Genomic DNA, 21,631 nt, shown 5'->3' on the forward strand with positions numbered 1-21,631 from the left:
GATACACGGTGGCCACACTCCTACTGGAAAGCTTTTCTGTTGCAACACCCTCTGCTCAGCATGATAGAAAAGGAGAAAAAGCTTCTATTTCCCAATAGGCTCTATCTTATCCCAAGAACCTTATCTGGGAAAAAGGTAGCAGAGAAATGTGAAAGCAAGTTTCATCAGGAATGAGGAAATTGCCACTCATTTTGCTAATTTTGACCTATGAAACCCAAAGAGAAAACGCATGTGAGATTTTGTTTTCATGTCTTGTGTTTTTCTTGCTTTCCCCCTCTCTTCCTCCCTGTCTTCCCTTCTTTCCTTCTTCCTTTCTTTCTACTCACCAGGCATGTTGTATTTAAGCTATTTTGGTTCAAACTAAGGGAAATGAATCAAGGCTTTCGGAACAAATTAAAGAAGTACAGAAATGCTCAGGATGAAGCTATCATGTCCAATAGAAACGAAGGCCTGCTCTGCCCAAAATAGCTTATTCTTGTACCCTCATCCCTTTTGCTGTGTTTGCAGCTTGGAAACCCTACCAGACACTGAGGCCTTCTTAGAAAAAATATTTGTTTAAATCTTTCGTTTTCTCTGTGGTCTTTAAAAGCCACTAAGCCACTCTGGTTTCTAGTCCAGGAATCAGCTTTTCTGGGCATATCATATTGGCCTCCAGCTGTGACCCTTCTAGGGGCGTGAACTCTGCAGAATTCTAGCAGAGATCTGAAGATTTTTTTCTTTTCTTTCTTCTTTCTTCTTTTTTTTTTTTTTTGAGACAGAATCTTGCTCTGTCACCCAGGTTGGATCACACTACTGTGTGATCTTGGCTCACTGCAGCCTCCACCTCCTGGGTTCAAGCCATTCTTGTGCCTCAGCCTCCCAAGTAGCTGGGATTACAGGCATGTGCCACCACACTGGCTAATTTTTCAATTTTTGTAGAGACAGTACTTCACCATGTTGGCTAGGCTGGTCTTGAACTGCTGGCCTCAAGTGATCTGCCCACCTCAGCCTCCCAAAGTGCTGGGATTACAAGAATAATCCCACTGTGCCTGGCCAAGGTTTTTGTACATGAGAAATTTGTGGCAAGTCCCATGAGGAAGTGCAGTGTACACACAGGCAGATTTCTTTGCCTGTTAGTTCCTGTGTCAATCAGGGAACCTGCAATGTGACCATGTATTATGTACAGCATTGTACAGAGATTTTGTGGAACATGTAAGAATAGACACAATCCATACACAATTCCTGACTCCTGTCCTCATGTAGCATCCAGTGTAGTTGTAAGGCATGTGAAAAAATTAGCAAATACTTTAAGACAGCACAAAATTGACACTACCTCTAATGCTGTGGCAGCTCAGAGGAGATGGCGACCCATAAATGATGAAAATCAGTGCAGGAAATGAGACATGAGTGACAAATGGAAGGAAAATGCAAAGGAGAAAGGCAGGAACGAGTTCTGGATGATTGGGTGGCAGTGAACTCATTACTCAGGGTTGGATTGCAAGGGAGAGAGAAAAGGAGCAGTGAGGAGAGAGCAATTCATTTGAGGGGAGACTTAGGAGAAGGAAACTTCTAGGTAAATATTATCGGAATTGGCCTACAGAGAACAGCCCTATTATATTTTTTTGGTTGTTATTTTTAGTTTAACAACAAGTGTCTGCTTTTATCTATAATTTTCTTTTTCTTTCTTTTTTTGTAGAGATGGGGGGGGTCTTTCTATGTTCCCTAGGCTGGTCTCGAACTCCTGGCCTCAAGTGATCCTCTTGCTTTGGCCTCCCAAAGTGTTGGGATTACAGGCATGAACTACCATGCACAGCTTACGGTTTTCCCAGTTGAGTGGTTTGCTAATCTTTGAGATTAATCCAGAGGCAAGTAGAGATCTATTTCACCCCTACCCCACAAAACCCCTCTTAAATATCCAGGATTTTTGGTGGGCTGTGGTGTCACAGGTGAGTGAATTGAAATCATTAGGGAGTTGGATGTAGTTCATTCAGCTTGCAGGACTATCTGGCAGCAGAGACTAGAAGGGCCAAATCCTACTCCTCTGGATTTTGCCTCTGCAATAATCCAACAGCCATCTGCTCATATCACTTTTTAGAATAACTGGTCATTTAATGTCATTCATTCATTTAATAAATACTTATTGAGCACTTGCTATATGTCAGTCACCATCTGCAGTGCTGGGCATACAGCAGTGAACAAAACGGATATTCTCCTTCTTTTGTCCTTCTCAGAAATGTGTACATATCCCTGATGGTCTTGGGCAATGAGACAGAAACATATAGCATTCTAAAATAATTATGTAATCAATATTTTCTTGGAGTGTCAGTTTACTAAATAAGTAATTGAAAACACTGCTCGGTATTTAAATATATATATGGAGTGGAATACAAAATTTATATGCATTTCTTTTTTGAGACAGGGTCTAGCTGCGTCACCCAGGCTGGAGGAGTGCAGTGGTGAGATCTCGGTTCACTGCAACCTTTGCCTCCCAAGCTCAAGTGATCCTCCCACCTTAGCCTCCCAAGTAGCTGGGACAATAGGTGTGCACTACCATGCCTAGCTAATTTTCTGTATTTTTAGCAGAGACAGGGTTTCACCATGTTGCCCAGATGGGTCTTGAACTCCTGAGCTCAGGCAATCTGCCTGCCTTGGCCTCCCAAAGTGATGGGATCATGAGCAAGAGCCACCACACCTGGCCTTATATGCATTTTTAAGCTAAAGCGAGACTTTAAAGAAACACCAGGCTTTGACAGGTTGTTCTGGGCTATGTCTCAAATCTCTGAGGTCCACATGCACACTCCTCTGCCTTTAGGAGCACTCATGGAGAAGTTTGCAAAGCGCTGTCCTAGTTAACCTCGAGTGGCCTTACCACTGCCTACAAGATAAAGAGGAGACTCCTGCACGAACACTCAAGGTTCTTCAGGATGTGGACTGGGGCCACATTCCCCAGCACTCACTCTCCTTGCTTGCTTTCTTTTCTTTCTTTCTTTTTTTTTTTTTTTTTTTTTTTGAGACAGAGTCTTGCCCTGTTGCCCAGCCTGGAGTGCAGTGGCATGATCTCAGCTCACTGCAACCTCTGCCTCCCAGTTTCAAGTGATTCTCCTGCCTCAGCCTCCCAAGTAGCTGTGATTACAGGCATGTGCCACCACGCCTGGCTAATTTTTTTGTATTTTTAGTAGAGACGGAGTTTCGCCGTGTTGGCCAGGCTGGTCTCAAACTCCTGACCTCATGTGATCCGCCCGCCTTGGCCTCCCAAAGTGCTTGGATTACAGGCGTGAGCCACTGCGCCCAGCCCATTTGCTTTGCTTTCTGCTCTCTCTTCCCACAGCAGGAGCACACAGGAATGACCCACTGGGCAACGTGCTGGGCTAGAGTATAACAAAGACACCTTCCTAGCCACACCCACCATGTGCTGCTCACGCTGCTTATTGCCTCACCTTCCCTGCTTAGAAAATCTTTTCCTCTCTTCCAAGAGGCCAGCCTGAATATATTGCTTTGCCTGAATAGCATGAATTTCTTTTTTATCCATTTTCCTATAATACTCTGTAGACACTTCTATAATAGATCTTACATTTTGTCATGCCTATATAGTGTCTCATCTTTTCTCCTACTGCATGTTAAATTCCCCAGGCAGGGCCATTCTTTTCAATTCTTCTTTGTATTTACACAATGCTTGTCACCAAATAGGCCCTCAATGGATGTAAGCCGAATTAATTAAGTTTTCAGAGAGACATGCAAATTCTCTGGGAAGTTCATCTGAAAATATTAAGTAATGTATTAATTAATTTATCGATATATTAACCAACTATTTACCAGTCCTATTTTTTGTAGAGACGGGAGTCTCAGTGTGTTGCCCAGGCTGGTCTTGAACTCCTGGGCTCAAGAATGCTCCAGCATCAGCGTTTCAGTGTGTGAGGATTAAAGGTGTGAGCCACTGCACCTGGTCTCCTGCCTTTCTACTCTTTTTTTTTTTTTTTTTTTTTGAGACGGAGTCTCGCTCTGTCGCCCAGGCTGGAGTGCAGTGGCGCAATCTCGGCTCACTGCAAGCTCCGCCTCCCGGGTTCACGCCATTCTCCTGCCTTTCTACTCTTGAGCTAAGTTTATGAAGACAGTAATAAGAAAACAGAACTAGGCTGGGTGCAGTGGCTCACGCCTGTAATCCTAGCACTTTGGGAGGCCGAGGCGGGCGGATCACAAGGTCAGGAGATCGAGACCATCCTGGCTAACACGGTGAAACCCCATCTCTACTAAAAATACAAAAAATTAGCCAGGCATGGTGGCGGGCGCCTGTAGTCCCAGCTACTTGGGAGACTCAGGCAGGAGAATGGCGTAAACCTGGGAGGCGGAGCTTGCAGTGAGCCGAGATGGTGCTACTGCCCTCCAGCCTGGGCGAGAGTGCAAGACTCCGTCTTAAGAAAAAAAAAAGAAAGAAAACAGAACTAGTCTATTCCCTCATGACACTTATAATTGTATGAAAAAGACTCATAGTAATAAGAGAGAGATAATTATAAGAATTTAATTATATTAAATGTGGTAAGTTAAATATAATTAAGTGTATAGATGTGATAAATGCTATAAAGGAAAAGTACAGGAAACTACGAACATATAATTCCATCTTTAAATAATTTCTTTTTTTTCTTTTCTTTCTTTTTTTTTTTTTGAGACAGAGTCTCTCTCTGTCACCCAGGCTGGAGTGCAGTGGTGTGATCTCAGCTCACTGCAACCTGCGCCTCCTGGATTCAAGTGATTCTCCTGCCTCAGCCTCCTGAGTAGCTGGGATTACAAGTATGTACCATCACGCCCAGCTAATTTTTTTTTTTTTTTTTTTTTTTTGAGACGGAGTCTCACTCTGTTGCCCAGGCTGGAGTGCAGTGGCGCAATCTCAGCTCACTGCAAGCTCAGCCTCCCGGGTTCATGCCATTCTCCTGCCTCAGCCTCTCCGAGTAGCTGGGACTATAGGCGCCCGCCACTACGTCTGGCTAATTTTTTTGTATTTTTAGTAGAGACGGGGTTTCACCGTAGTCTCGATCTCCTGCCCTCGTGATCCGCCCGCCTCGGCCTCCCAAAGTGATGGGATTACAAGCGTGAGCCACCGCGCCTGGCCATGCCCAGCTAATTTTTGTATGTTTAGTAGAGATGAGGTTTCACCATGTTGGCCAGACTGGTCTCAAACTCCTAACCTCAAGTGATCCACCCACCTCGGCCTTCCGAAGTACTGGGATTACAGGCGTGAGCCATGGCACCCAGCCCACCTCTTTTTATAATGGCTTCTTTTCCATATTAGTAATTAAGACTTACTGTGTGGAGGGAGGGAGGACTAAAAGGGGCAGTTTGTTTCATATTTAAAAGCCAGAACTAAACCTTTTGGAGAGGAGAAATGATAGTGATTCTACCCAAACTCTTTGAGAAAATAGAAAAAGAGCACTTCCTTTTCATTTTATCAGCATTACTCCGATCCCAACACCCAGATAAAGATATCACATACACACAAGTGAAAATCACAGACCAATACCACTCATGAACTTACATGCAATCATCCCTTAACAAAATAAAATCAAGTAATAGACATAAAGAGTAATGTGGCTGGGCACGGTGGCTCATGCCTGTAATTCCAGCACTTTGGGAGGCCAAGGTGGGCGGATTACCTGAGGTCAGGAGTTCAAGACCAGCCTGGCCAACACGGTGAAACCCTGTCTCTACTGAAAATACAAAAAAATTAGCCGGGCATGGTGGTGCGAGCCTGTAATCCCAGACTCAGGAGGCCGAGGCAGGAGAATCACTTGAACCAGGGAGGCAGAGGTTGCAGTAAGCCAAGATCGCGCCATTGCACTCCAGCCTAGCGACAGAATGAGACTCTGTCTCAAAAAAAAGTAATGCATCAGACCAAGTAGGTTTTATCCTCAGAATATAAGGTCGGTTTAACAATAAAAAATCAATTAATCATAGTTAATTCCCCATATTTATAGGATGAAGGAGAAAAGCAGTATCATTTCAGGAGATGAAGAATGAAGAAAAAGACTTTAACAAATTCAATACCCATTCATGATAAAAACAAAACAAAACAAAACAAAAAACTCAGCCAACCAGGAAGAAAGGGGACTTCTTTAAAAAAACAAAAAGTAGGACTACAAGGCCGGCATGGTGGCTCAGGCCTGTAATCCTGGCATGGTGGCCCAGGCCTGTAATTCCAAGGTCGGAGGATTGCTTGAGCCCAGGAGTTTGAGACCAGCCCGAGCAACATAGCAAGATCTTGCCTCTACCAAAAATAAACAGTAGCTAGATGTGGTGGCACATGCCTGTAGTCTCACCTACTTGGGAGGCTGATGTGAGATTTTCGCTTGAGCCTAGGAGGTAGAGGCTGCAGTGAGCTATGATCACGTCACTGCATTCTAGCCTGAGAAACATGGTGAGACCATGTCTCAAAAAAAAAAAAGACTGCAAGTTAAAAAGTGAAAAATAATTAAAAGTTTAATCATCAGTATATGTTAAACAACTAATTTGACCTTTTTTTCAAATTGAATATTAAAATATAGACAGGTGGGAAGACTTTTATGAAACTTTTATACTAATAGCTACTTATATTGAACACTTGCTAAGAGCTCTGTGAACATTATCTTTTTTAATCCTTACACAACCCCATACAATAGGTATGATTTTTATTCCCATCTTATAGATGATGAAACTGAGGCTTAGGGAAGTCAAAGAAATTGACTGCAGAAATACAGCCAATAATTAGCACAGCCAGGGTTAAACTGAAGATCTGTCTGCTTTAAAATCTGTGCTTCTAAATATCGTTCAGGGCCAGGAGCAGTAGCTCATACTTGTAATTCCAGCACTTTGGGAGGTCGAGGCAGGTGGATCACCTGAGGTCAGGTTGGAGACCACACTGGCCAACATGGTGAAACCCCATCTCTAGCAAAAACACAAAAATATAAAAAATTAGTTTGGTATGGTGGCGGATGCCTGTAATTGCAGCTACTCAGGAGGCCGAGGCAGGAGAATTGCTTGAATCCGGGAGGCGGAGGTTGCAGTGAGCCGAGATTGTACCATTGCACTCCAGCCTGGGCAATGAGTGAAACTCCGTCTTAATAGACATATATATATAAAATATATAATATGATATATTATATAAAATATAAAATAAGATATATAAAATTATATATTATATAAAAATAAATTATATATAATATATAATTAATTTCAACAATTTCAAATATATTCTAATTCAAAATTGAATATTCAATTTCAAAAATAATTGAAAATGTTATAATTATATAATATATATTGTAATTATATAAATATAATAAATAATATTATATTTATATAATATATTATATATTATATAATATATAGTTCAGTATATAAACTTTATATATAAATATATTTACATAAAATAATATTATATATTATATGTATACAGTTCAGTACCACTTCTCATTTGACCACTTTATCTTATACATTAGGCAGCTAAGTGACAAGCCACACTGATGCAAGTTAATGGCAAAGTTGGGACTGGAACCCAGGCCTTCTGACTTCTGACACCTTGTTGCTTTTAGAAACGGTGTTTCACATCTAATCCACCTACTCCTTCCTTTTTATCAAAACACACTTTTTTTTTTTTCCTGGAGGCTCCAGACCTGAGAAACTAGAGAAATAAATATAAGTTACAGAGCCAGGGATCAAATTTTGTCTCCTGCTCTGTTTAGCATTCAAAACCACTAAGCCACAGAGAAGACTCTGCCCACACTCAGAAAAGAGCATGTTAAAGCAGGATTGAGTGGAAACCTCTCTTCATAGGAATGCAGATGGTGAGAAAGAGTAAAAATATTCAAGGGAAAAGGAGGTAAAGAAAATTAGTGTTGGGGCTGGAGAACACTGTATGGTATTCATCTTTCAGAAATTTGAAACTCTGGGAACTGTACATGGGAGTCCAAGGGATGTAACTGGCCCTAGAGGCCTCAAACTGGCCCTTTTGTGGACGAAGATCACTTCCCATCATGGTCACTCAGAGTCACCGTGGTCTGGTAGAGCTCCCTGGGAGGCGCTGGGAAATGGCCCCAGGGCCATCAGGGCTTTGCCCTGCTTTCTGGGCAGGGTTCGGCAAAATTAAGAAGGAAGAAAAATTATTTATCGTCCACCCAGTGCAAATTAAGAAAAATGGTATGGTCTGGATGGTTTTTAAGCAAGTCAGGAGGGAGAAGAAAAATTTTATCACCCTTCCTTTGACACAAGATGATGGCCCCTAAGTGATGTCCTCACCCAGATGGACAGAAGCCCACCTTCCCTGGCAGGCACCCACTGGGAACTGCATTGTTCCTGCCTCCTGCACATGCCAGGGAATGGACAGCAGGCATTCTGGGAGGGTGAGGGTTGAGCTGTGGAAAAGGGTTGGGGAAAAAAGAGTAGTTCAGGAGTCAGAAAATAGTTCACAAATTTAAAACTCCATTCAGAATTGCTTCTAAACACCATCATAGCAAAAAGTGTGGTAAGTTCTTTGTTTTCCTTCCCCAAATGGAATTCTTTTTTCGTTTTTCTTTTTCTTTTCTTTTTTTTTTTTTTGAGACAGAGTCTCACTCTGTCACCCAGGCTGGAGTGTGGTGGCACTATCTCAGCTTACTGCAACCCCTGCCTCCCAGGTTCAAATGAGTCTCCTGCCTCAGCCTCCCAAGTCGCTGGGATTACAGGTGTGCACCACCATGCCTGGCTAATTTTTGTATTTTTAGTAAAGACAGGGGTTCACTATGTTGGCCAGGCTGGTCTTGAACTCCTGACCTCAAGTGATCCACCAACCTTGGGCTCTTAAAGTGCTGGGATTACAGGTGTGAGCCACTGTGCCCAGCCAGATTTCAAAAATAATATCTGTCATTCCAAAATAGTACTTAGGTGATCATTTTTCTTTCCCTCCAAATAGTATGACTGTTTAGTTTTAGATCTTTTTCTCATCCCTCAAATATAAAGAGCCTAGAAATTTCTCTTGCTCCATCAGTTCCACTGAGAAATATTTCCTGGTAGCCACAAAGATTAGAAAAAAATACAGAAAAAAAAAAAAGAAAAAACATAGAAAGAATATTTTGACAAAGAAATAGTTTGACTCTTGGAGGGAATTTCTAACTCTTCTTACTTTAATTTTATATATTTAAGATTAGAAACAAAACAAAACAAACAAACAATAACCAAACATAAGCCCAAAACTAACCTTTTCCAAACTCTTAAATACTGGGTTTCAAAACACAGTGTGGAGGATGGTTACTTGAGTGGGTTTGGGTCACATTTGAGTCCTGACTCTGCCCTTTATCTATCTTTCTTTCTTTTTTCTTTTCTTCTTTCCTTTTTTTTTTGAAATGGAGTTTCGCTCTTGTTGCCCAGGCTGGAGTGCAATGGTGTGATCTCGGTTCACTGCAACCCCTGTCTCCCGGGTTTGAGTGATTCTCCTGCCTCAGCCTCCCGAGTAGCTGGGATTACAGGTATGCACCACCATGCCCGGCTAATTTTTGTATTTTTAGTAGAGACGTGGTTTCACCAGGTTGGCCAGGCTGGTTTCGAACTCCTAACCTCAGGCAATCCACCTGCCTTAGCCTCCCAAAATGCTGGGATTACAGGTGTGAGCCACCGCACCTGACCAAGATCCTTAATTTTTCTAAACCTACTTTTATCATCTATAAAATGAGCTATCTTTTCACATGGCTCTCATAAGGATTAAATGTAATCTTGTTTAAAGCACATTGTATAAAATCTATCTTAGCTATTATAGTAAGAAGTACGAAAGTGAAGGAAAGTAGTAATCTTTGCAGGGGGGCCTATGTGTAAGAAACCTCTCAGGAAGGAGCGGAACTGAATCAAGTGCTGAGGCAGGACCTCTGTTCCACAAATAGCATTTTTTTTCTTTTTAGCAAATTGCAGAAGGATATGATTCCTAACTTCCTGCAGGCTGATTCAGTCCCATGCCAGGGCACACGGCTGGTGAGTGGGCAGCTGTCCTATTAAGGACTCAGCAAAGGAATGATTACTTTGGGGAATTGTCAAATACGGAAAGCTATTCAGAAGGTCCACATGGAGATGGCTGTTTCCTAAATCACAGTTTCCCCAATGTTTTCTATTCCTCTGCCTTTGGGAGGCTAAGGCAGGTGGACTGCTCTGAGGTGATAACTTTTTCCTTTTTTTCTCTTATTTTTGTCTCTCTCATTTTATTTTATTTTATTCTATTTTCAAGACAGAGTCTTGCTCTGTTGCCCAGGGCTGGAGTGCAGTGGTGCAATCTTGGCTCACAGCAACCTCTGCCTCTCGGGTTCAAGTGATTCTCCTGCCTCAGCCTTCTGAGTAGCTTGGATTACAGGCGCCTGCCACCACACCCAGCTAATTTTTGTATTTTTAGTAGAGATGGGGTTTCACCATGTCGGCCAGGCTGGTCTCGAACTCCTGACCTCAAGTGATTCACCCACCTCAGCCTCCCAAAGTGCTGGGATTACAGGCGTGAGACACTGCGCCTGGCCCTGTTTTTTATTTTATTTTTATATATTTTTTGAGACAGGGTCTCACTCTGTGGCCCAGGCTGGAGGGCAGTGGTGTGATCTCCACTCACTGCAACCTCCACCTCCCAGGCTCAAGTGATTCTCCCACCTCAGCCTCGCAAGTAGGCGTGCACCACCACGCCCAGCTAATTTTTGTATTTTTTGGTAAAGGCAGGGTTTCACCATGTTGGCCAGGCTGGTCTCAAATTACTGACCTCAAGCGATCCACCTGCCTCAGCCTCCCAAAGGCTGGGGTTATAGGGATGTGTCACTGTGCCTGGCCTCTGAGATTATAACTGTCCACCACGGAATTCTAGAGTTGTTGGGATGACCTGGAGATATGTTCAGGGAAAGATGGGAAGTTTGCAATGACATCAGTATAGAATCCACAGGCTCTAATGACTGGAAATGAGGCTGGAAAGGGGTAATGGAGCAAAATCAGAAGTTCACATGAACACAGACTCCTTGACCGGGCTCTAGTCAAGCTCCTCTGGGTCCTCCTTTTGACTAGGCCCAACCTTTGGCTCTGTCTAGGTCTGCTTACTCCAGTTTTATCAAGAATCCTACTGAGAGAGTTTAGTGGAATCCTCCTCTCGGTCTGACCACCGTCAACATCTTCTTACCCTTGCTTCCTTTCAGCAGAAATCTTGCTAAGTCAGTTTAGCAAAGAGTTACCCTACTTCCTAGTGATTTTCCATCCATTGATTCCCCTACCTTGTTTCTTGGCTATAAATCTCCTCTTTCCCTTATTGTCCCTGGATTTGAGCCCCATCTCTAGCCCATACTACAAAACCCCATTGTAGTAGCCACTACTATGATGGGGTTCAGAACATCCTACCCCAAAATACGACACGTTGGCATATTGAGTATTTTAAGCCGAAGAAATCTGAGAAAGAGCAGGTGCAGGAAGGACTGTCTGACCTTCCCCTCAAGAATGTCATAAGCCCCTGATATGAGAGGCAACCTCCCTATGCCCAGAGGAAGGAGTGTCCTTGTCTGTGAAGACAGGAGCACTGAGACGACTCTGAGTGGGCAGGCCTTGCTGGCTCCCCCAGCTTATTACCCTTAGATCATACCCTTTTCCCATGATTTTTTACTCTTCATCAAACCTAGTAAAAACCTATCTATTTTTCTGGGGCTTCATTTCCTTATGAAGGCTCTCATGTCACATAAGACTTATATTAAATAAATTTGTAGGCAGTGGCTCATGTCTATAATCCCAGCACTTTGGGAGGCCAAGGTGGGCGGATCACTTGAGGCCAGGAGTTCAAGACCAGCCTGGCCAACACGGTGAAACACTGTCTCTACTAAAAATACAAAAATTGGCCAGGCGTGGTGGCACACAACTGTAATCCCAGCTACTCGGGAGGCTGAGGCACGAGAATCACTGGAACCTGGGAGGGGGAGGTTGCAGTGAGCCAAGATCTCGCCACTGCACTCCAGCCTGGGCGACAGTGAGACTCTGTCTTAAAAAAAAAAAAAAAAAAGTATGCTTTTCTCTTATTAATCTGTCTTTTGTTACAGAGCCCCAGCAAAAGACCAAAAAGTGTAGAAGGAAAAGATTTTTTCTCTCTCCTACACTCCCCTTGAATAGTGTATTTCTTACCATCTTTAACAAGTATTATGATTCATTTTTTCTTTCACAATAGCATACTAAGAAGATTAAAATTTGTCCCTGGTGCTTAGGCAAAGGGGAGCCACTGGGGTTTTTAAGCAAGGGCATTTCATGTTAATATTTGCACTCTAGACTGGGTGCGGTGGCTCACACCTGTAATCCCAGCACTTTGGGAGGCTGAGGCGCGGGTGGGGGGTCACGTGAGGTCAGGAGTTCGAGACCAGCCTGACCAACATGTAAAAATACAAAAAAGTAGCCCAGCATGGTGGTGCATGCTTGTAGTCCCAGCTACTCAGGAGGCTGAGGCACAAGAATCGCTTGAACCCAGGAGGTGGAGGTTACAGTGAACTGAGATTGTGCCACTGCACTCCAGCCTGGGCAACAGAGTGAGACTCTGTCTCAAAAAAAAAAAAAAAAAAAAAAAAAATTGCTCTCTAGCACGTGAGCTTGTCAGTGTGCCAGCACACCGTCAGGAGAGTGCTTGCCTTCATGGATACCAGCTGTCAGAAATCCAAGAGCAGCAATAAACAAATTGACTGGTTTTGAAAATTTTTTTCCTTATTTACTTCAAGAACAACAAAATAGGCCGGGCGTGGTGGCTCATGCTTGTAATCCCAGCACTTTGGGAGGCCGAGGCGGGTGGACCACCTGAGGTCAGGAGTTCGAGACCAGCCTGGCCAACATGGTGAAACCCTGTCTCTACTAAAAATACAAAAATTAGCCGGGCATGGTGGCGGGCGCCTGTAATCCCAGCTACTTGTGAGGCTGAGGCAGCAGAATGGCTCGAACCCAGGAGGCAGAGGTTGCAGTGAGCCGAGATCATGCCATTGCACTCCAGCCTGGGTGATAGAACAAGACTCCGTCTGAAAAAAAAAAAAAACAAAAAACCTGAGAAAATTGTCAAATATCTTTGCAGTGTTTGTGCTGTTCTCAAAAGTTAGAAAAAAGAAGGTGGGGGGAGGGAACCCTGATTTATAGAGCCTATATACCATATGTATATGCATATATGGTCAAAGCTAAGGACTGACAATGTCCCAAGAGGGAACAGTGAAAAACAAAGTCCTGAATGAGGTGTCTGTCATAGATATTTCAGGAGTCCAGGCTAGGAATTGGGTTGATTAAGGTAAGATGATTGCCTGTAGGTTTGCATTTCCACTGTAGTATTTCTATTTTTTTCACAATGAAGAACATTTTATTTACATAAAAAGAATAATATTTCACTAGGCAATAAATCCAGCATATTTCTTTTCTCTCCATATCTACATCCAATGGTGATATTTTATAGGCTAATTTCTAAACAGACGCAAATTTTTGCAAAAATGATGAAAGCCATGTTTTGCTCAGGAATACTATCGTCGCAGATACTAGCTTGCCTGGCTTCAGATGGCAAAATGCTAAGTTGTGAATTCAGTATTTTCCAGCTAGTTGTTTCTCCTTGCCCTACAGACTGGCAGCATGTACTGTTGAGAGACCCCTTATTGCTGCCACTTCTCTTCTCATAGTTGAATCCACTGTGAGAGAATATTCACGTCCTTAAGATGCAAGTTCGAGCAAAAAGCCTCCTACAAATCCACCGGATATCACAATGTGCTGCTTGATAAATTCTATTGCTTCTTCAATTAAATTGCTAATTTCAGGTGCTGCTTTGTTCGCTCGTTTCTTCATCTGCCTTTTTGCTTTGTTTACATCTTTTTCAACTCTTTTCCAGTTAATCTGCACATAGCCACTATGACTAGCAATCTGACGGCAAGAAAGTCACCACCTACTGCAGTTGCTGCAAGTTTTCAAACTTTCTGGAACAAAAATGCTGCAAACCAGCCAGGAACGCCACCCATTACAATCTGGGTCGCTACTGCGTATTTTTCCACCATAGATCCCAAACTGTGGCCAAACACTGGATTCCACCACTGGTGTCTTCATGCATACTCAGTTAAATCCAACACTTCGTAAGAGTCGTCATCACTTTCATATTCTTGGGGAGCGGGGTTCAGGTCGCCATGACACCCCCGGTAGCCAGTTCTAGGGTGGTCCCCCCCGCCCCGCCCTCCTCTCCCTGGCGCTTTAAGGGCCGCTCTAGGCCAAGATGGAAGTCTATGGTCTCTCCAGTGTAATATTTCATGGCTGGAACCTGGGTTATTACTTTTAAGTAATTTCTTTTTTTTGAGACTGAGTCTTGCTCTGTCGCCCAGGCTGCAGTGCAGTGGCGCCATCTTGGCTCACTGTAATCTCCGCCTCCCAGGTTCAAGCGATTCCTGCCTCAACCTCCCAAGTAGCTGGGATTACAGGCACATGCCACCACGCCTGGCTAGTTTTTGCATTTTTAGTAGAGACGGGGGTTTTACCACGTTGGCCAGGTTGGTCTCGAACTCCTGAGCTCACGGGATCCGCCTGCCTCGGCCTCCCAAGTGCTGAGATTGCAGGTGTGAGCCACGACGCCCTGTCACCTTTAATTTTGTGAAAGTTTAACTTTAGTAATTTACCATAAAAGGAATCTTACTTATGGGGCTGGCTAATGGCATTTAGTTTTAGATGTGACAGGCTGCCAACATAGGCAAACAAGGTTTCTCCTCATTCCAAACTGGGTACGTAAACCTCCCATGTCCAGTTTCCCGAGCCCCATATGTTTCCATTCCACCCTTCTCCTCTAGGAAACCAAATTAACCTTCCACAATGGAAAGAATGCTGACTTTTCCTTGCAGACCTTTCTTTTTTTTCTTTTCTTCTTCTTCTTCTTCTTTTTTTTTTTTTTTTTTTTTTGAGACGGAGTCTTGCTCTGTTGCCCAGGCTGGAGTGCAGTGGCGCGATCTCGGCTCACTGCAAGTTCCGCTTCACGGGTTCAGGCTATTCTCCTGCCTCAGCCTCCCGAGTAGCTGGGACTACAGGCGCACGCCACCACGCCCGGCTAATTTTTTGTATTTTTAGTAGAGACAGGGTAGACCTTTCTTAAAGCTCAAAAGTGGTATCAAATTCAGAGGACTCCCATTTAGAAGGAGGAAGGCGGAGATGCGGAAGGGAAAGAGGAGCAAAGGCTGGTGGAGCCGACAGGGTCCCAGAGGGGAGATGGCCATCTCCTAAGAATAAACAGTTTCACCAGAGGCCGAGCTTGGACCATCTGCTCGCTGTTTGCTTTGGACGGCGCTGGCCAAGAGGTCTCAGGGTTAGGCTGTCCCCAGAGATGAGAGCTCCCCCAAGCAGGCTGCAGGCTGCCTGCAGCCTGTCGCCTGGGGCTGCCCTGATATTTCCGGAATTTTATAGAAAGGGGAAGGCTGAGCCTAAAACCTCTCTCGAAGGCGGCCACCCTGCTGGGCCCAGCTCCTCGCAAACAAAGAAGTCAGTTGGGCGCCCCGAAGCTGCTGGGCTTCTGAGTGGCGGAAGGCGCCAGGCTCGGTGATTAAAACCACATGTGCTGGAGGTTTCACGAGCAGCGACCCAGACACCAGGGGACTGGTTGCGGCTGCTTTTTACGTCTCCTTTGTCCTTGGGGTTTCCAAAGTCAGATCCTCTAAGAGCCCTAGACCACCAGTATCCCAGCAGAAAGAGTAGTAATTTTATTTTTTTTTTAAATTTGACGAAATAGCATTTCTCCCCTCCCTCTCCCAAACCATAAAATGACCAGAAACCCACAGGGCCCGGGGCTGCCTCCCGGCGGCTTGCGAATTAAGCAGGGGCAGAAGTTCTGTCCCGGGCTTCTCCAGCTCTGTCCCTGATTCCCTCGGATGAGACAGCAAGGAGGGATGAAGTTGATTTGTGAGGGGTGAGGCAAATTCATTAAACTAGTATAAGATACACATGGACTCTTTTTAAATTTAAAACTTTAAAAAGTTACAGGACTAAGACATAAATATATTCTCGTTATAAAACGCATGGAAACACTGCAAGGCCTTCCTTGACCTATTCCCATCAAGCCTCCTCCCCACCCCCAAGTAATTCCTGTTATGAATTTTATGAAGAACCTTCTGGATCTTTCTCTAGTGCTTATGTGTATGTATGTGTACATATAGAAATATGAAACTTTATCTTACATTTAGCAATAACAGTATTTATGGTATGTATTGTTTGCAATTATTGCACTTTTCTGGAGGTTTTTTAAATTTTTTCCTGCTGGTTACAAAGATCTACTTTCTGATAGCATATCAGCAATTTGGATGTAGAGTCCAAATCTGGTAACATACTCCCTGCTCCCCCACCCCCCGCCCTGCCACCATTTGGTGTGGTCTGGAGCTAAGAATAATTCTTATTTATTTATTTGAGATGAAGTCTTGCTCTGTCATCCAAGCTGGAGCGCAATGGCACGATCTCGGCTCACTGCAACCTCTGCCTCCTGGGTTCAAGCAATTTTCCTGTCTCAGCCTCCCGAGTAGCTGGGATTACAGGTGTGCACCAGCACACCCAGCTAATTTTTTGTATTTTTAGTAGAGACAGGGTTTCACTATGTTGGCCAGGCTGGCCTCGAACTCCTGACCTAAGGTGATCCACCCGCCACGGCCCCCCAAAGTTCTGGTATTACAAGGCATGAGCCACTGCGCCTGGACTCTTCTAACATTTTTAAATGGGTGAAAAAAATTTAAAAAAAGGTACTGTTTTCTGACACATATGTTGTATAAAATTTAAATTCCATATATATAAATAAATTCTACTGGAACACTGCTACACCCATTCATTTATGTATTGTGTATGGCGGCTTTCACACTACAGCAGCAGCGTTGAGTATTTGTGACTGAAATCATCTGACTTATAAAGCCTGAAATATTTACTCTCTGGTCCTTTGCAGAAAAGCTTGACAAACCTCTGAGCTACAGGAATAGTTTTCAACTCAATAGGAACCTCCTATTGAGTTGAAAACTATTCCTGTAGCTCAGAGGTTTGTATGTGAGATGTTCAAAATGTTATTGGGCTGTCAGATGTCAAAAATAAAACAGAAGAAACAGGACTGGCCAGTGAGTTAGGGGCCTGCGTTCTGCAGCTGATTCTGCTATTTAGAAACCTGGGTGGCCTTCAGCAATCAATTCAGTCTCTTTAGGGCTCAGTTTCCACATCTGCAATACAAAGGAGTTGGGCTGGATCTCTAAGCTTTGGTGGTAACATTTTAAGATTCTAAAATGGATGGTAGAAGGGCCAGTCACTGTGGCTCATGCCTGTAATCCCAGCACTTTGGGAGGCTGAGGCAGGTGGATCACAAGGTCAGGAGTTAGAGACCAGCCTGCCCAACATGGTGAAATCTCGTCTGTACTAAAAATTAGCTGGGCATGGTGGCGTACACCTGTAGTTCCAGCTACTCGGGAGGCTGAGGCAGAAGAATTGTTTGAACGTGGCAGGTGGAGGTTGCAGTGAGCCAAGATTGCGCTACTGCACTCCAGCCTGGGTGACAGAGCCAGACGCTGTCTCAAAATAAAATAAATAAAATAAAATAAAATAAAATAAAATGGGTGGTAGAGAAGTACATAATAGATGCTGTCTGTCTGATGGCGATAAAAGGGTATTCAACTGGCTGTCCCCCAATTCATGTAAGTGTAAATAGTTCGGCCATTAAGATTCAGAATAGGCACTGACTCAATGGTTGGAATATTATGGTTTGTTGTTTAGACGTGTGAAGTACAGGAATAACTGCTAGAATGAGAATGGAGAATACAAGGGCCAGTACGCCTCCTAGTTTGTTAGGGATGGATCGTAAGATTGCATAGGCATACAGGAAGTACCACTCTGGCCTAATGTGGGATGGGGCGTTGAGGGGGTTGGCTAAAGCGCAGTTATCTGGGTCGCTCAGGAGGTCAGGTGAAAATAGTAGTAGGGTTACTAGGAGGAGGAGGAGGAGAAAAATTAAACCTAAAATATCTTTGGTTGTATAGTAGGGGTGAAAGGTAATTTTGTCAGGGTCTGAAGAAACCCCTGAAAGGTTATTAGATCTTGTTTCATGCAGGAATAAAAGGTGAACAGGAATGAAAGGTGAAATGTAAAAGGGATTCTTATATTTGTTGCTAATGGAGATCAGTAAGTCAGAAGATAAGTTATCATTAGTTGGTGGAGGGAATCTTCCTCCAGATTACAATGTGGGGTGGTGTCCTGGTGTTTCTATTGTTCTTCCACCTGCCTCCATCTTATACCTCCCCTCTACCCCCCAACCCTCACAATCCCACACACAACCTTTGCCCAAAGCTTTCCTCTCTTCCTCTCTGCCAACTCTAGGCCAGGGATCCTCAACCTCAGCACTACTGACTTTTCTGGCCAGGTAATTCCTTGCTGTGGGAGCGGTTCATGCATTGTGGGATGTATAGCAGCATCCAGTGTACAGTGGCCTCTATTCCCTACATGCTAGTTGCACCTATCCATACCCCCGATATGATTTAGATTTTTTGTAGCTCAGAGGTTTGTATGTGAGATGTTCAAAAGGTTATTGGGCTGTCAGACGTCAAAAATAGAACAAATCTTATGCTGAAATATGACCTCTAATGTTGGAGGTGGGCTAGTGGGAGATGTTTGGGTCTTGGGGGTGGATCCCTCATGAACATCTTGGTTCCCTCCCTATGGTAGTGAGTTCTGGATCGTCCGTTAATTAATGTGAGAGTGAGTTATTTAAAGGAGCCTGGCATCCCTCACCTCTTGCTCCCTCTTTTGCCATGTGATATGCGGGCTCCCCCTTTGCCTTCCACCATGATTGCAAGCTTCCCGAGGCCCTCATTAGAAGCAGATTCCTAGCACTGTGCTTCATGTACCGCCCAGAGCCATGAGCCAATAAACATCTTTTCTTTGTACATTATCCAATCTCAGGCATTCCTTTTTTTTTTTTTTTTGAGACGGAGTCTCACTCTGTTGCTCAGGCTGGAGTGCAGTGGCGCCATCTCGGCTCACTACAAGCTCCGCCTCCTGGGTTCACGCCATTCTCCTGCCTCAGCCTCCCGAGTAGCTGGGACTACAGGCGCCCGCCACCTCGCCCGGCTAATTTTTTGTATTTTTAGTAGAGACCGGGTTTCACCATTTTAGCCAGTTTGGTCTCAATCTCCTGACCTCGTGATCTGCCCGCCTCGGCCTCCCAAAGTGCTGAGATTACAGGCGTGAGCCACCGCACCCGGCCAGGCATTCCTTTATAGCAATGCAAAATAGACTAACACAACCCTTCCTCCTTCCTTGTGTTGTGACAATCAAAAATGTTTTCAGATATTGTCAAATGTTTCCTGGGAAACAAAATTGGCCTCACCTGAGAACCACTGCTCTAAACCTAGGTCTCTTTCTAAGCCCAAATCAAGTTATCTGATTCTGGTTCAGAATGGGCTCCACTATCTGTGAAATGCTAAGGTGTTTAGTGTATATAGTAACTTTTTACTTAACTACATAAACTTAATTAATTTATTATTTTTAATAATGTTTATGAAGTGGCTTATATTGTCTTGCATTCATCACTTGCAGTGTGCATATCTTACCCCCTAAAACATAGTGAACGTTTTATAACTCCTTTGCTTTTGTATGAGAAAATTTCATTCAAAATTTCTCCTCTCCACTGTGGCCCCAGCAGATGGGCTACAATCTCTGGTAGAGCCGGAAAGAATTAAATTGAGCTAACCAAAATTGCCTTTTTTTTTTTTGAACAGGGGCTCGCTTTGTCCCCCAGGCTGGAGTACAGTGGTGTGAGCACGGCCCACTGGACCCTCGACCTCCCAGGGTCAAGCGATCCTTCTGTCTCAGCCTCCTGAGTAGCTGAGAATACAGGCGCATGCCACTATACCTGGCTAATTTTTGTACTTTTTGTAGAAATGGAGTTTTGCCATATTGCCCAGGTTGGTTTCAAACTTCTGAGCTCAAGCAATTCCTCCTGCCTCGGCATCCCAAAGTGCTAGGATTACAGGCATAAGTCACTGCGCCTGGCTGATCTAGCCAAAATTCTTCAAGTTTGACCTTGATTCTACATGTTGGGGATGGGGTAGCAGAGGCATTAGGAGATCCGATTGTCCAGGCACTGCTTTCAGATATACCACTAGGGGCTTGCTGTTGAAATGCAAGTCGCTGAAATGCAAGTTGTTGAAGCTGTTGAAATGTGAGCCTAAGATCAGGGTGGTTTCCCTGCATACATATATATATATACACATACATATAAAGAGCGTATACCTAATAGCATGGTTGTGAGAACTGAATGAGATTACCCATGCAAAGTGTCTAGTGCTTGGCACATGTACACACTCAATAAATATTGGTTCTTATTATTTCCTTATTCCTTACATATTAAGCACCTGCTGTTTTGGGAAAACAGATGCATCAGACACAACTCTGCTCTTCGATCACAATCTTGGTGGGGAGTTAGATTTGCAGACCCACCTACAAGTAGAGGTTGGCCCACTCCTCAGCTCTGTGACATATCCTCATTCTTAAAATTCTGGCCTCAGCCTGCATGACACCCTCTTCTCTAGAATTTCCTCCTTCCTGCTCCCTGCCATTGGTTCTTCTTCCACGGGTGTGTGTTGTGAACATTGGTTCTGACTTCAGCTCTCTTTCTTCTCTCCTCCCCGGTTCCCCTGGTATCATTGTCACTCCCAGGCCTGTGCACACCTAGATGCTAATATCTTCCAAATCTACCACCAGACCTCCTCCCCAAAGACCAGTATAGCCAGACAAGGTGGCTTCCCTTAGAGCAGGGCTGTGCCTCCTGCATCACTTATCCGATTGAATGGGGCTAGTCCCTGCTTACCAAGAACCAGCGAGTCATGTTTGATCCCTCGCTCTTCCTTTGCTTTACATTCAGCCAGCCCTGGTTCTACATGTTCGAGCTCCTGAATACCTTTGACTCTGACCTTTCTCTATCCCTGTTAACCTGCTTAATGCAAACTCTCACATTTTTGTGTAAAACGGACTCTTTGCCTTCAGTTTTATGTTTTCCAGTGCATTCACTATGTTTTCTAAAAATGTCATTTTTTTCAAGTTCAACTTCAAATTTAGTGTGGTAGAAAGACCCTTGGAAATATGACTTTGCTTGGCTCTCCAACCTCATCCCGTGTAGCTGTTCCATTGCCATGCTCTGTTCCAGCTACACTGAGCTGCCTCCCATTCTGTACATGAACCGTCACACAATTATCTTTGCATTCACTATTTTCTCCACCTGGAGAAACCTGTCCTACTCTTTTATCCTGCCTGTGGCCCCATGGTCTTCCTTTCACTGGCCCCATAAGACTCAGAGGTCACATCCTCCAATGACCCTTTCTTTTTTTTTTTTTTTTGAGACGGAGTCTCGCTCTGTCGCCCAGTGCAGTGGCGCTATCTCGGCTCACTGCAAGCTCCGCCTCCCGCGTTCACGCCATTCTCCTGCCTCAGCCTCTCCGAGTAGCTGGGACTATAGGCGCCCGCCACTACGCCTGGCTAATTTTTTTGTATTTTTAGTAGAGACGGGGTTTCACCGTTGTCTCAATATCCTGACCTCATGATCCGCCCGCCTCGGCCTCCCCAAGTGCTGGGATTACAAGCGTGAGCCACCGCGCCCGGCCGACCCTTTCTTTTTTAAAAAATTAAAAAGATAGTTTTTTCTTTACAGATGGGGTCTCACTGTGTT

General features: G+C 44.2%; 1 protein-coding gene and 1 pseudogene across 1 annotated transcript in view; both read right to left on the reverse strand.

Moving 5' to 3' along the window:
* The window catches only part of CLMP (CXADR like membrane protein), a 115,400-nt gene that overhangs the window by 46,543 nt on the left and 47,226 nt on the right, over window positions 1-21,631 (reverse strand). The window lies entirely within an intron of this gene.
* LOC116477217 (FUN14 domain-containing protein 1-like) lies at window positions 12,975-14,821 on the reverse strand (annotated as a pseudogene).

This window comes from Hylobates moloch, unplaced genomic scaffold, assembly GCF_009828535.3.
Source record: "Hylobates moloch isolate HMO894 unplaced genomic scaffold, HMol_V3 SCAFFOLD_11, whole genome shotgun sequence".
Lineage (NCBI taxonomy): Eukaryota > Metazoa > Chordata > Mammalia > Primates > Hylobatidae > Hylobates > Hylobates moloch.